Below are 15,790 nucleotides of genomic sequence, written 5' to 3' on the forward strand. Positions count from 1 at the left end.
GGGAACGTTTGTCGACAGCCAGGAAGTCTGGATCGGGGGGAAATCGAAAACCGGAAGCCGCTGAGACGACAAAGAGAGTTGCCGGTAGTTTCAAGCGAAACCCTAACCTCTCTCTCCGAGATGCCGCAAATAAGCTGGGTGTATCGTCTACAACCGTGCATCGAGCCAAAAAACGAGCCGGACTATCGACTTACAAGAAGGTAGTGACTCCAAATCGCGATGATAAACAAAATACGACGGCCAAAGCGTGATCCCGGAGGCTGTACACGACGATGCTGACGAAGTTTGACTGCGTGGTAATGGACGACGAAACCTACGTCAAAGCCGACTACAAGCAGCTTCCGGGACAGGAGTTTTATACGGCAAAAGGAAGGGGAAAGGTAGCAGATGTTTTCAAGTACATGAAACTGTCAAAGTTCGCAAAGAAATCTCTGGTTTGGCAAGCCATCTGTACCTGTGGCTTGAAAAGCAGCATTTTCATAGCTTCCGGGACTGTCAACCAAGAAATTTACGTGAAAGAGTGTTTGAATAAACGTCTGCTGCCTTTCCTGAAGAAACACGGTTGTTCCGTACTGTCTTGGCCGGATTTGGCATCTTGCCATTACTGGAGGCGAACCAGCCCAAGGCTGAAAGCCTCCTTAATAAAGTTAAATAATAATAATCTTGCCATTACGGTAAAAAGGCCATGGAGTGGTACGCCGCCAACAACGTGCAGGTGGTTCCCAAGGACAAGAACCCTCCCAACACGCCAGAGCTCCGCCCAATTGAGAAATACTGGGCTATTGTCAAGCGGAACCTAAAGAAGACCAAAAAAACTGCTAAGGGCGAGCAGCAGTTCAAGGCAAACTGGCTTTCTGCGGCGAAGAAGGTGGACAAGGTGGCTGTAAAAAATCTGATGGCAGGGGTCAAGCGTAAGGCCCGGCAATTCGAATTTGGAAAAGCGGAAGCCTAACTGAATATTTTTCCTGAATTTTATACTAATTGAACTTGAAAAATAAATTTAATTTGATTTTTTAAATAAACGATTTCACCGATTTACACGCGTTTTCCCTTGACCAAATTTTGACCGTATCACCCTTTACATACAAGACCGAAAAAAAGGCGAAAGTTTGGATTTTTTTTTTCTCGAAAACGACGCAACATATTGAAAATCGGTTTTCTGCCGTTTATTGAACACACATTAAATGGTACACGGCTGCTCCCCGTGGACGATGTTCTAAAAAACGCTTTTTGCGGTGCCAACTGCGGTTTGTGATGTAATCATCTTAATTAAAAAAAAAACCATGCCAAATCGTTTAGCATGTGTTAAACTAGTCCTTGATCGTTCGGTTTTTTTTTAAATTTTTTTGACAAAATGGCGGCCTTGCAAAGTTGAAGTGCCGATTTTTGATCTTTAAAATTTGTCTTTGATCGGCTGTAAAAAATCGAAATTAAATGATAGACGAAATCCGAATGCGTGGACTGCACAAAATAGTACTGAACAGAAATCAAAACGAATCGGACGAATCGAATGTATACATTTCGAGAAATTTTTGGCACCGCTTTTGAAAATATGATTCCGAGATAATCGCGTTTAAAGTTTCAAGTTGGGTTTAGTCCACTATAAGTGAATATTTTTGTACGTCGCATAACTTTCACAATTTTCATTGGATCAACTTGATCTTTTGAGGAAATATTCTTGACTTTATATACTTTCGATTAGGACAATAAAAAAAATCGATTTTTTTTAAAGTTTGCAGGTAGGCGTAACCCCTTAATGCAAACCCTTTGAAATTTTTGATTTCATATAATTTTTCCTCGTGTCAGCGTGGTCACAGTGGAACGTCTTTTTAAAAATGCTTTCTCTTGGCTCTCTTGGGAGCGGCGTTCTGAGGAACAAACACCACCAGGAAATATATAATAAAGATTGATACCCTTTCCTTTTGTGTATAACTTTTTATTGCATGGGTAATGTTTACATGTGTCAATTCTTCCGTTTGGTTCGTCTAGCAGACAATGAAGCGGGTTGATGCGTCGTAATGGACGACGAGACGTACATTAAAACGGACACCAAGCAGATCATCGGCCTGAAGTTTTTCGTCGGCAAGTCCCGCCAGGATGTTCCGAAGAACTTCCGGAAGAAAAAGGTCGACAAATTTACCAAGAAGTACTTAGTGTGGTAGGTGATCTGTGGCTGCGGCAAATTCAGCAAGCCGTACATAGTGACCGACACCATCAACGGCCAATTATATGAAGAAGAATGCCTCCAGAAGTGCCTGCTGTCCTTTCTCCAGTTCCACGAAAGTGACATTACGCGAAACCGGTGATGGAGTGGTACGAAGCCAACGATGTTCGCCAGAACTTCGTCCAATAGAAAAATTCGGGGCGATTATGAAGGGCAAGCTCCGGAAAATAGGGAAGGTATTCAAAAATGACAAGGATTTGAAGAAAGAGTGGATGAAAGTGTGTAAGGAAGATGGCGCGAGTGTTGCACAGCGTTAAGGTAAGTGTTGGGTAGCATTAAGTCCAAGGTGCGGGCATTTAGCTTATGAGAGGAGATTGAATAAACCAACATTGCAAAAACATAGCTCATATGTGTTTATTTATTCCCTGAGAGTTTGAAAAATATCCGACTTAAAATGAACTTTTGGTGATCATTTTTGTCTGTTGCATTTTTTTCGAGTACAGCCTTTATAACGATATTCATAGACGAACGTAAGAATAATAAATGTGTGAAATCCGATTTGAAATATGTCGCTTGCTTTCCGAGAAAAAAAATCCATAAATTTCGCTTTTTTACCTCGCAGGTAGGCTTGTAGAAGGGGAAACAAGGAAAAATCATTGTCACACTAGCACCGCCTGGTGAGTTAATTCTGAGTTTAAGGGTATATTTTTTACAATAACCCCTGCCCCAAGAGATCCACCCCTCGAAAAAAAGTATTTTTTTTTTTTATAATGCGTTTATTTTTCCAGACTAATTTGCTATAGCTTTGCGGAGCCAATATTCATTGATTAGATTACAAAATTACTTAAAACTAACGTTAGTAAAGCGGGGGCCGATTACTCGCGGCTATCTCGAGGTTAGGGGTAACAAATTGTAACAAATGGATGGCAGGGAAGGGATTGTGAACACAAGGTTTGGAGAGCAATGTGCTCTTGATCTCGAACTAAGCGACACTCTGATGAAAAAGACAAACATGGGGGTACACCGATGGGCAGCTAACAACTTGGGAGAACACAAGATGACACTTACTACTAAATCCTCAGATCTATCCGTTTTAAAAACACATAAATTAAATTCAAATAGTCGAGATCTCGGCTCGCCAAGACATCTCTAACGGGTATCGCGGGTTGTTTTCCTCGGGCCCTGAGGGATGTGGATAACTCAGATCTGGCAACACGGTGTAAAGTACACGACCAAACAACATGCTCGATATCGTGATAACCACTGCCACACGCACATAAATTGCTGCCTGAGAGCCCAATTCGATAGAAGTGCGAGTCTAACGAGCAGTGATTGGACATAAGCCTTGATATAACGCGTATAAAGTCGCGGCTCATGTCCAACCCTTTGAACCATGGTTTGTTCGACACCTGTGGGAGAATAGAATGTAACCATCTTCCCAATTCACCATCATTCCATTTGATGAGGACTTGCTGACGAGCAATGGAGAAAAATTCGTTGAAGGCGATTTGTCGCTCAAAAATATCGCCTTCCATAGCGCCCACCTTAGCCAACGAGTCCGCTTTCTCATTACCCGGAATTGAGCAATGAGATGGGACCCAAGCTAAGGTGATAGTATAGGAGCAGTTAGATAAAGCACTCAGTTTATATCGTATTTCAGGCAGGAAATACGAGGAGTGCTTCATCGGCCTCATTGAACGAATAGCCTCCAATGAGCTAAGACTATCCGTAAAAATAAAATAATGGTCAGACGTTAGTGAGGGAATTCGCTCTACTGCGTAAAATATAGCTGCGAGTTCCGCAACGTATACTGAGCATGGTTTCTGCAGTTTATAAGAGGCGCTATGAAATTGATTAAATACACCAAATCCAGTGGAAGCATTTATGGTTGACCCATCTGTGAAAAATCTGTTATTGTTACTTACATGGTGGTACTTGATTGCAAAAATTGAGGGAACAACCATCGCCCGATGGTCATCTGGTATTCCATGGATTTCTTGCATCATGGTCAGATCAAAATTTACAGAGGAACTATAGAAGGCTTGAAAGCAATCACGATTGGAGATTAATGAAGAAGGACCAACCTCCAGCGTCATGTACTCATAGTACAAACTCATGAATCTTGTTTGAGGATTTCTGTCGAGTAGCTTCTCAAAATTTTCTATTACCAATGGGTTCATTACTTCACAACGGATAAGAAACCGGAAGGACAGTTCCGCGAAACGATCTGTCAGTGGGAGAACACCCGCGAGTACTTCGAGGCTCATCGTATGCGTCGAGTGCATACAGCCAAGCGCGATTCGGAGGCAACGGTATTGAACCCGTTGTAGCTTCAGGATGTGTGTTTTTGCCGCGGATTGAAAGCAGAAGCTACCGTACTCTAGGACCGATAAGATGGTTGTTCGATACAACCTGATCAGATCTTCCGGGTGTGCTCCCCACCAAGTTCCAGTAATTGTACGAAGAAAATTAATTCTTTGCTGGCATTTTTGTTTCAGATACGCAATATGTTTTCCCCATGTGCATTTGGAATCGAACCAGACACCTAAATACTTGAAAGATATACTTTGAGTGATTGTTCTACCCTTTAGTTGAAGCAGTAACTGTGCAGGATGATGCTTCCTAGAAAAAACAACCAACTCAGTTTTCTCCGGAGAGAATTCGATACCCAGCTTCATAGCCCAAGTAGACAAATTGTCTAAGGTATCTTGCAATGGTCCTTGCAGGTCCGGTGCACTTGGTCCTATAACGGACACAACGCCGTCATCTGCAAGCTGCCTTAGCGAGCAATTTTCATCAAGACAACCATCAATGTCTTTTACATAAAAATTATAAAGAAGGGGGCTTAAACATGAGCCCTGGGGGAGACCCATGTAACTAATTCGTGAAGTTGTCGAGTTTCCATGAGAAAAGCTCATATATTTCTCAGACAACAAGTTGCTCCAATAGTTGTTCATAATTGGTGAAAGCCCACTATCGTGGAGTTTATCCGAAAGGACATCGATACAAACAGAATCAAAAGCCCCCTTAATGTCCAAGAAAACTGAACCCATTTGCTGTTTTTGCGCATAGGCCAGTTGAATTTCAGTTGAAAGCAACGCAAGACAGTCGCTCGTTCCTTTGCCTCTCCGAAATCCAAATTGCGTATCTGAAAGTAAACCATTCGACTCGACCCATTTGTCTAGACGAAAAAGAATCATTTTCTCCAACAATTTCCGTAAACAGGACAACATCGCGATGGGACGGTACGAGTTATAATCCGACGCGGTTTTACCGGGTTTTCGAATGGCGATAACTCTTACTTGCCTCCAGTCATCCAGAACAATGTTGTGCTCCAGAAATTGATTGAATAAGTTCAACAAGCGTCTCTTCGCGACGTCTGGGAGATTTTTAAGCAAGTTGAACTTGATTCTATCCATTCCTGGAGCTGAGTTGTTACATGAGAGGAGAGCAAGTGAGAATTCCACCATCGAAAACGGGGAATCTATTTCGTTACTACCCGACGGACGATCACGAACGTTGGTTTGAACCGACACCGAGTCCGGGCAAACTTTCCGCGCGAAGCTGAATATCCAACTGTTTGAGTACTCCTTGTCTTCGTTGACCGATGATGACGCGTTTCGCATTCTCCTGCCGACATTCCAGAGTGTTCTCATGGAAGTCTCTCGCGACAACCCATCGACGAACCGACGCCAGTAACCGCGTTTTTTGGCTTTAATCAAGCCCTTAAAAGTTTTCTCGAGGTCGGTGTACCGCTCGAAATCCCCGACCTTACCGTGTCTGCGGAAGCGTTTAACCCGAATAGAAATTGTAATGTAGAAAACATCAGCAGACATCTTCAATACATTAAATTTTAACGTATATTGCTGTACCCTTAATGTATTCAGACTTCAGTGTGACGTCCAAGTACATAAAAATACATTAGCCTCTAACGTTACATCAGAATCAAACGTCTTGACGATGTAAAATTTGACATCAGAATACATCCAATAACAACAGAACCTAACGTTACATTAGAATCAAACTTCATCACGATGTAATTTGTTGCACGCATAAAACATCAGAATACATCCAATGACAACAGAACCTAACGTTACATTAGAATCAAACTTCATCACGATGTAATTTGTTGCACGCATAAAACATCAGAATACATCCAATGACAACAGAGCCTAACGTTACATTAGAATCAAACTTCATCACGATGTAAATTGTTGCACGCATAAAACATTAGAATACATCCTATGACACAACAATAAAAAGTGGCTTGCAGTGCAGTGATGCCTCCTATGCATAGTTTTGTGACATTATCAATTGCAAATAAAATTGAACTCTTTAGAAGAGTGGAAACGCTAATAAAAGTGCACTTAGACGTTGTATCGTCTTGACGCCTTCAGCGCACTTATTCTTCATTCACCAAGGAATAAGTGCGATGAAGACACAACAACAATTTAACGTAAAACCGCACTTTTATTAGTGTTTCCGCATTCATAATCTCATAAATGTGCCCAAATCGCAATCCTCGACGCAATCATATAAAATAGCACATTGCGATTACAAGGTAGAGCTTACCACAATTAACTCTTGCACGACTGACATAGCCTCAAATCACTGAAAGAAATTTTGGCATGCCCTGTGGGCAATGTTTATTTGTAAGTAAAACAAATGCCCTGGTGACGTTGCAGTGCAAGAGTTAATTAGTGTTTTAATTGATTATTATCGTTTCAATTGAAAACCGATTTTACTTTTGTTCTGTACGTTAAACATAACGTTGGCCATAGTGTGCTGTATACCGCATCCGTGTACAAATACAGCACACTATGTCCGACGTTATGTTTAACGTATATACAGAACGTTTTCAACGAGGTTTTCATTTGAAACGATAATATTAATTCCAAGGCAAACGAAGAAAATCATCTGGCCACCCTGCATGCATATGGTTATAGTCCATTCCTCGGTCCATTCTATGCGCTCGAGTATTGATGGTCCGAATGTGAGGATAACAATAACAAACCAGCATATCTGGCTGAAGCGAAAGTGAGGATAACAAACTTCGCACTTGAAAATGGGATTGCGCAAGTGTGCGTGTTTTGAACAACAGAAAGGTCAATGTCGTTCTCATTTTGAAGTAAAGCTCTATATATCGCTGCTGCATTAGCGTATACCAAAATTATTCAGGGTGTAGGTGTCAGATGGACGTTCCATTACAAACCACTGATGTTGACCTGTCAATGACTCGCGTTATTAGCTGAATCGCAAAAAGAAAACTAGAGTCCCTGAGGCCCTCGGCCCATGCAAAGTTTGTTTTGTCCTGAGTCAGCACTACACGGCGAATGAGAATGACCCAAATTTGAGTTTAGTTCACTCATAAATCGCAAAAAGTACAGGAACTCAGTTTTGAGTTAATTTCCCTCTGTTTTTTCCAGGATTTCCAGGTTTTTCCAGGAAAATTTGTCCGAATATTAGAAAAGTAAAGATTGGATTCTGTGGATTTTCGTCAATCCTAATTTTCCGTAAGATTTTTGAGGTTTTCCACAGGAAAACATGAGGCAAATTTACTCATCGCTGCGTTCCTGCACTTTTTGCGATTTAGAGTACACTGTATTCAAATTTGGGTTGATCACATTGGCCGTGTACAGTTTTTTTTTTTCGCGGTGTTAAAAGATCGATTTCGATCGAATTAGTCCGGGAAAGTGCCGTTGTGTTCGTCGCGAGTTTTGGTGGCGATTCGGTGTCCGACGTTGCGGTTAATCAGCAAGTTTTCCGCTTGCTGGCTGCTGGTCTCACCCTAGGAAAAGGAAGGCTGTTTTTCAGGTATGTGGGCTGTTTTTGAGGTGAATTAATGTAATGTAATTATGTTTTTTTTTTAGGAAAGTGCACCAGTCCGGAGCCACATACCGGCAGCGAGTCCGAAGCTGGATCCCGGCGGGGAGTTCAAAGTTCTCTTTGCAGGTTAGTGAGTGTGTTTACTGTTTATTTGTTTTGATTGACGAATAAATAAATACTGAAAGCTACGGATCCCGATGACGGGTTCCGTAGGTGGATCCCGATGACGGGTTCCGTAAACGGATCCCGATAACGGGTTCCGTAGACGGATCCCGATGACGGGTTCCATAGACAGATCCCGATGGGGAAACCGAATACGGATCCCGAATACGGATCCCGATGGGGAAACCAAATACGGATCCCGATGGGGAAACCGAATACGGATCCCGATGGGGAAACCGAATACGGATCCCGATGGGGAAACCAAATACGGATCCCGATGGGGATTCCGTAGACGGATCCCGATGGGAAACCGAATACGAATCCCGTTGGGGAAACCGAATACGGATCTTGATTGGGAAACTGAATACGTATCCTGATGGGGAAACCGAATACGGATCCCGATGGGGAAACCGAATACGTATCCTGATGAGAAACCAAATACGGATCCCGATTGGGAAACCGAATACGGGTCTTGATGGGGAAACCGAATACGGGTCTTGATGGGGATTTCGTAGACAGATCCCGATGGGGAAACCGAATACGGATCCTGATGGGGAAACCGAATACGGGTCCCAATGGGGAAACCGAATACGGATTCCGATTGGGATACCGTAGACGGATCCCGATGGGGAAACCGAATTCGTATCCCGATGGGGAAACCGAATACGGGTCTTGATAGGGAAACCGAATACGGGTCTTGATGGGGATTCCGTAGACGGATCCCGATGGGGAAACCGAATACGGATCCCGATGGGGAAACCGAATACGGGTCTTGATGGGGATTCCGTAGACGGATCCCGATGGGAAAACCGAATACGGGTCCCGATGGGGAAACCGAATACGGGTCTTGATAGGGATTCCTGTACACTGATAAAATTTCAAAGATTGTTTCTATATGTCCTACTTTTGCAATACAAATTATATCTATGTGTCGGACACATACTGAATATGTGCACACATAAAAGCCATGTGTAACCACGCATACTATTCATTTGACTCATAAATTTCATGTGTGCTTCTGGGTGAATTCTGTTTATGTGTGGTTACATGTAAATCATGTGGAATTTTACATGGGAATTCTTCAATAAAAATGTGTGGAATTCTATTATTCTTCTTTCCTTTATTTAACGTCGGTCTCTGTTCCGCAATCTAGTGCCAATCACCAACGGACATCGATTGCCATCCATTGACGGCAATCGAATGTGCAGGAAGGCAGCTTCCACACCTGCGTAGGATATCGCACCCATTCAACATACATGGGCCGGGACCAACGGCTTTACTTCCCTTCCGAAGGAAGACGTGACCAGAGATTTTTATGCCTCAGAAAAATCCCACCGACCTCGGCTGGGATTGAACCCAGACCCATTGGGGTATTAGAAAGCAGTCACTCTTACCACTACACCACGGGCGCCGGCATGGAATGCTATTAGTGTAGTGCCATTAATTTTCGTTTCGTGTGGAAAACATGGAATTGGGTTGTATAGTTTCGAAAAACAAACAAATTTTTGTACATCATCTGAACGAGCTTCGTTTTCTGAGCACAAATATATTTTTATCGTTCCCAGACATTCATCTCGATTTGTAAACCAAGATTTAAATTGTCGATAAATTGTATTAGATGGCATTAATATCCATTAAATGAGAGTTCGCTCTATGGCGAGGGCCGCTAAAATGGTGATATTTGCAAATGTAATCGCACTGATTTATCATAGTTCATGCACAGAGAACAGACGTTGAAGCTCGGTCAGAAACTTGTGTAAAATAAGTGGGAACGTCGCCGTTACGTGGTGTTAGCATCTCCTGATTTTCTCTATAAATTTTCCACTTTCGACCAATTTGGCGCTAGTATCTATAAATTTTCTGTTGAAAATAGCCACTTGGCGCTACTAGCACTTAGTGTCTAGTGTAATTTGTGCAACGCATGCGCCATCATGTTTTCAAAGAGGTTTTTTAAGTGGGGAAGTCGCTGTTAGTGGCGCTTAAGTCGAATAGGAATCTTTACACAAGTTTTTAGAGAAATTTTGTTCGAGCCTCCATGTCTGTTCTCTGTGGTTCATGTGAACCAAAATTTATGAAATTTTGGATTTAGGTTCCATTTTTAAACCATTTTTTTTCAGCCTATCAATATTGGATTCAGAGAGTAAGCGGCGGTAAGCTCCAACTCGGATTAACTTTTAATACCGCCCCTGTTTGGATGATCTGAGAATTGTTTGTATAGCGAATAACTCTGATGTCGACATCAAAGCAGCCGGACATTCTTGATCGTTATTTAATCCGAGGATAATACCGATTGGAGCTTAGCCATAAGTGATTTAATGAATACGCTGATTGCGACTCTCTGAAAATTAAATCCACAGGTTTTATACGTCAAACTCATCCTTTACAACGTCCTCTTGTAACTTAAAAATACAAAATGTCATCATAACGTATAATGACTTCATAATTCCGGAAAAAACATGTTTCCGGGTGGAATAAGTTTCATCAAGCCTTATGATGGTACCCAAGATTGGCCACAAGCAGTGGCGTTTCCTTAACCTCAATCTACCTGTGCACCAGCTCTCAAAACAAACAATTATCAAAATATTGTTTGCAATGGATGGATATCGAGTAACCTAGAAGATTAAGTCTATTTTTCAACCGATTCGAGTATGAATAAGGCATTAAATCTGGTTTTGTATAACAAAGTTGCGCCAACTAACTCGGTCCCTGGCTGCTTATCTCCAATTTCTCGAGCGTCCCACACTTCCTACATCTTGCTCCACTTGGTCTAACCACCTAGCACGCTGTGCTTCTCTGCGTCTTGTACCGGCCGGATTTGAGGAAAAACACCATTTTTGCGGTATTGTTGTCCGGCATTCTTACGCCCATTGTACCCTTCCACCTTTAGCGACTTTCTTGATATTGGGTTCACCATAAAGTTACGCCAGTTCGTGGTTCATTCTTCTCCTCTATACACCATTTTCATATACCCTGCCAAAGATGGTCCTAAGCACGCATCGTTCGAAAACTCCCAGTGCTCCTCAAGCATTGTCCATTGTCATATTTTTCATGCACAATAATTTTGTTTATTATATATTTGCAGTTCGTCAATAAGGTAGAAGACTGGCAGCCCAAAACTTTCCGCATTTTCGGATCATCTGTAGAACAGGCAGAGATCTGGAGGCGCAGCGATCACATTGTCATGATTGTTTGGTAGTTCACTCAAAAATGCTATAACAATCGCCAAGCTCGCTGTAATGTCACCAAGTGCCTCGTCACCTACAAATTGGCGCCTATGTCAGTGGTCTAATAACTCTTAGCGCGCTAATGGCATAGTTCCCCTGCCGCATAGAGAGTTGCCGCAATGATATTAGGTTAGCTAAGGTCAGTTAACTGACTGGTGGGAAACGGGAGCTTCAGCATTGACTGTTATGTACGCATTTTTATTATGTTATCTAACAACAATGGTGTGTAGTGTTTACACGATCATGTTTCTAATTCTAATGTGTTGTAAATATAATTGAAAGCATTTGAAAAGTAAGATTCTAGTGTTTTGTATATCTAAAAACATTAGTAAACATCTACATTTGAAACATTCAAACAACGTTTACTTTAAACGTTTTGTACATCTGAAAACATCAGAGAACAACAAACACGAAGTACAATTAAAAACATCCGAACAACGTTTAGTTCTAACGTTGTGTACATCCGAAAACATCCAAAAAAAAGTTTGGTTCCAGCATCGGGAGGCATCTACGTTAGAAAACATCAGAATACATTTACATATAAAAACATTCGAACAACGTTTAGTTCTAACGTTTTTTACATCCGAAAACAACCCAAAAACGTTTGATTCTAACATCAGGAAACCTTTACATTAGAAAACATCAGAAAACGTTTACATATAAAAACATCCGAAAAACGTTTAGTTCTAACGTTTTTTACATCTGAAAACATCCAAAAACGTTTGTTTCTAACATCAGGAAACATCTACATTAGAAAACATCAGAAAACGTTTACATTTAAAAACATCCGAACAACGTTTAGTTCTAACGTTTTGTACATCTGAAAACATCCTTAAAACGTTTGGTTCTAATGTCAATAGATTGAAATTTTTGACGTCAGACCGACATTAGAATGGCAAAATTTTGTTCCAAAATTTCTGATGTATACATCATGTTACGTTGCTTAAATACATCTAAATCATAATGTTTCCTAATGTTTGACATCAGGCATACATTTGATTTTGATGCTGATGTAGACATCAAAATCAAACGTTGGGCTAATGTAAATTTCTATTCGGGAAACGCGGCGGACTTCTCGCTGTTCGCGTCGGTGCAATCCTTATCCCACCACGGAGTGGGAGGTCACTTGCAAACGGAAACACCCGTAACACGTTTCGTCTGTGCTTGCAGCGCACAATCGATGATTAGACGCGCGAGAAAGGAGTACTCATCCAGTGGAGGAAGTGTTTTAACCGATTGACTGGCTTCAATAACCGCGGACGCAAATTTTTGCCAGTCAATGTTTTTCGTAAGATCGTACGCGATGTCAACCGAGCGAGTAGAAGATGAACCATTGGTAATATAAATTTTGATTGGCAAGTGGTCACTACCGTAGGGATCTTGGATTACTTTCCACGAGCAATCCAACGATAGTGAACTCGAACAGAGGGAGAGGTCTAATCTACTTTCTCTTGCTGGAGGTTTGGCTACTCGTGTTACTTCCCCAGTGTTTAGAATTGTCATATTGAAGCTATCGCAAAGGTCGTATATCAACGTTGAGCGGTTGTCATCGTACAGTTCCCCCCAGCCTGTACCGTGGGAGTTAAAATCTCCTAATATCAACCGAGGCTCAGGTAAAACTGAGCAGATATCTGAGAAACCTTGGCGAGAAATCGCAGTTCTCGGAGGAAGATATACTGAGGCAATACTGAGACTTTTACCTCGAACATTTACCTGACATGCAACTACTTCAATGCCTGTCACGGAAGGCAGATCGATTCTATAAAAGGAATGGAGCTTATTAATCCCGAGAAGCACCCCTCCATACGAATCTGCTCGATCAAGGCGAATAATGTTAAAATCGTGGAAACGGAGATCGGTGTCTGAGGAAAGCCATGTTTCACAAAGAGCAAATGCATCACAAAGTGAGTTGTGAAGTAAAAATTTGAATGTGTCAAGTTTCGGTATAAGACTTCTACAGTTCCACTGAAGAACAGAGATCATATCCCCGACCTCATTCGGAAAATTATCCATCAAAGGATATGATCGACGCAAGGAAGGACCACCTAGAAGCTAGTTGCTTCAAAAGAGTTTTCACAATTGGAAGCACTAAATTAATAATGTTCCTCGTTGAGTCAGAGACATTGAATATATTGAAGATGCTCTCCACAATTCCAGAAAACGTGAACATGGGAGCATGTTCTTGCTGATTTTTCAGCTGTTCTTCTGGCTGAAAAAATGGGATATCTGGGGTTTTGGATCCCGGAAGTGGTGGAAAGTCCTTGTTAAAATTACAAGGTTTAAATCCCGGTGGTGGGGGTTTTGGTACATTTCCGCTACCTCTTAAATTTGTCAAGGTTGGTTGAGAGTCCAAACGAGAGGCCTTACGAGGTTTTTGGATGACGTTTGTTTTGCATCGCTTCCTCGGGTTGCCGTTAAAGACAAAGGGACGATGCTCACCAACCTCTGAATCAGAGCCCTGATCATCATCTGGCAGGAGGTGGAATGTGTTGTTGCTTTTTTGGGTAGTTTGGGAAGATGAAGCGGTCATTTTCAAAATTTCTGCTAGTGAACGCTTAGAGCGAGCTTCCAATGACCGCTTAAGTTTTTCTCCCTGCTGTTTGTACTTCGGGCAATCACTCAGAGCATGCGGAGTATCCTTGCAGTAAACACATTTTGGGGCAGCACCACAAGGACCTTCCGTATGCTCCTCCCCACATTGATCGCAGCGCGGTTTGTTTGAGCAATAGTCTGCGGTGTGACCTAGTTGCTTGCATTTTAAGCAATTCATTACCCTCGGTACAAACAAGCGTACAGGTAGTCGAACCTTCCCAATTGTGACGTAGTCAGGTAATGCCGATCCTGAAAAGGTCACACGAAACGAGTCTGATAAGGTATACCTTTTTTTCGTGCCTATGAGCGACACTGACTGCAGTTGAATGCAGTCCAGTATCTTGACTCTTGGGAGGCAACGATTTTTGAAGATGCCGAAGGATTCAGCGTGCAAGAAATCTTCGCAAGTTAGACTCGCTTCGGTGACCACTCCTTCAATTTCTACATCACAACTGGGGACGTAGACTCGATATTCTATCGAAAAACGCTCGCATGCAACGATCTGGTTGGCCTGCTTCCGGTCGTCAACGGTAACTCGCAGTTTGTTTGGCGTCACCTTAAAAATGTCGGTAACGGCCGAGAAATGTGTTGTCAGATCTTTTGAAATCCGAGTAATATTCAAAGGTTTTTGTTTGGGCCGGAAAAATACAACCCACGGACCTTTCGAGTCATCAGGGTATGCCTTGTGGCGGGGGGTCACAGAAGTTTTTGGGGGAACGGGTGGAGTAGAGGGAACAGGTAGACGAGGTGGAGATGGTGGAGAAGGGGGAGTAGGAGGAGAAGGAGGCAGTGGTTTGACACTCCCTTTAGGGTAGGCTCCAGTGTTTTTGTTGGTGAGCAAATCAAGTGATTCTTCAAGGATATCCATTTCCTCAGAAGAATCGAGCTTTTCAAATGAAGGAGACTTAATTGACTCATCATCTGAGATGTCAAGCGACAATCCCCCGCCTTTATTTTTGTCATCCATTGCGGTGCCTTAAGGTATCACCGCAATGGAATGTATAGAAAACTTTGATGTTAATAATTCAAATATTTTCCTTGCCACAAATTTGAAATCAATCAATAATTAAAAATGAAAAAAGAAAAAAAAGAAGTATATGGGATAGAATCTACCGCACTCTAGGTAAATTGCTCAGCAAAAAAAAATAATAACAAAAACAAAAAAAAAACAAATAAAAACAAGGGAAACTAATGTATATAAATTAAATAATAAGCAAGAAAGGGTAAGCAACGCTATAGGGGAATTAATCAGATCTTAAAAATCGAAAAACAAACCAAACAGAGAAAAAAAAAAAAAAAAAACTTCTGATGAAAAAAAAAAAAAATTACTTATCTCTCTATACCGGGATGGCGCGTCTTCCCAACGGAGAAGAAATCCACTATGCGATGAAGCAGTGGGTATTCTATAGATGCAGGCAAAAACACGTGCTGGCTAACAAAAGGCCCGCTTGGATAGCCCGAATCTGTTGTTGTGTTGTAGGTACGGCTGATGACCTTGCAAATGTGATGGTGCGATCGGATGATGGGATGACTCGGTTGATGGCGTTAAAGTTGGACGGGCGAACCTCCGGTCTCGCCGAGGCCGCTGCTTCCAGAGTAGAGCGTCTTGGTCCGCTAGTGGCACTTTTTGCTTTAGTCACTAGCAGGAGAGTGGATCAAAAAAACCCCGTTCGGGGAAAAAATCCAATGTACAGAGCGCAGGAAAAAAAAAACTTGTGACGGTGGAGAGTAGCACAAAGTGAACTTGCGAAAAAAAGTAGAAATTCCAATAAATTCAATTTGCAAATCATTTGAAATTTCATAAATCCATTGAAATTTCGTT

The sequence above is a fragment of the Ochlerotatus camptorhynchus genome, unplaced genomic scaffold (assembly GCF_037179485.1).
Source record: "Ochlerotatus camptorhynchus isolate MF236.1 unplaced genomic scaffold, CSIRO-AGI_Acam_v1.1 ptg000246l, whole genome shotgun sequence".
Lineage (NCBI taxonomy): Eukaryota > Metazoa > Arthropoda > Insecta > Diptera > Culicidae > Ochlerotatus > Ochlerotatus camptorhynchus.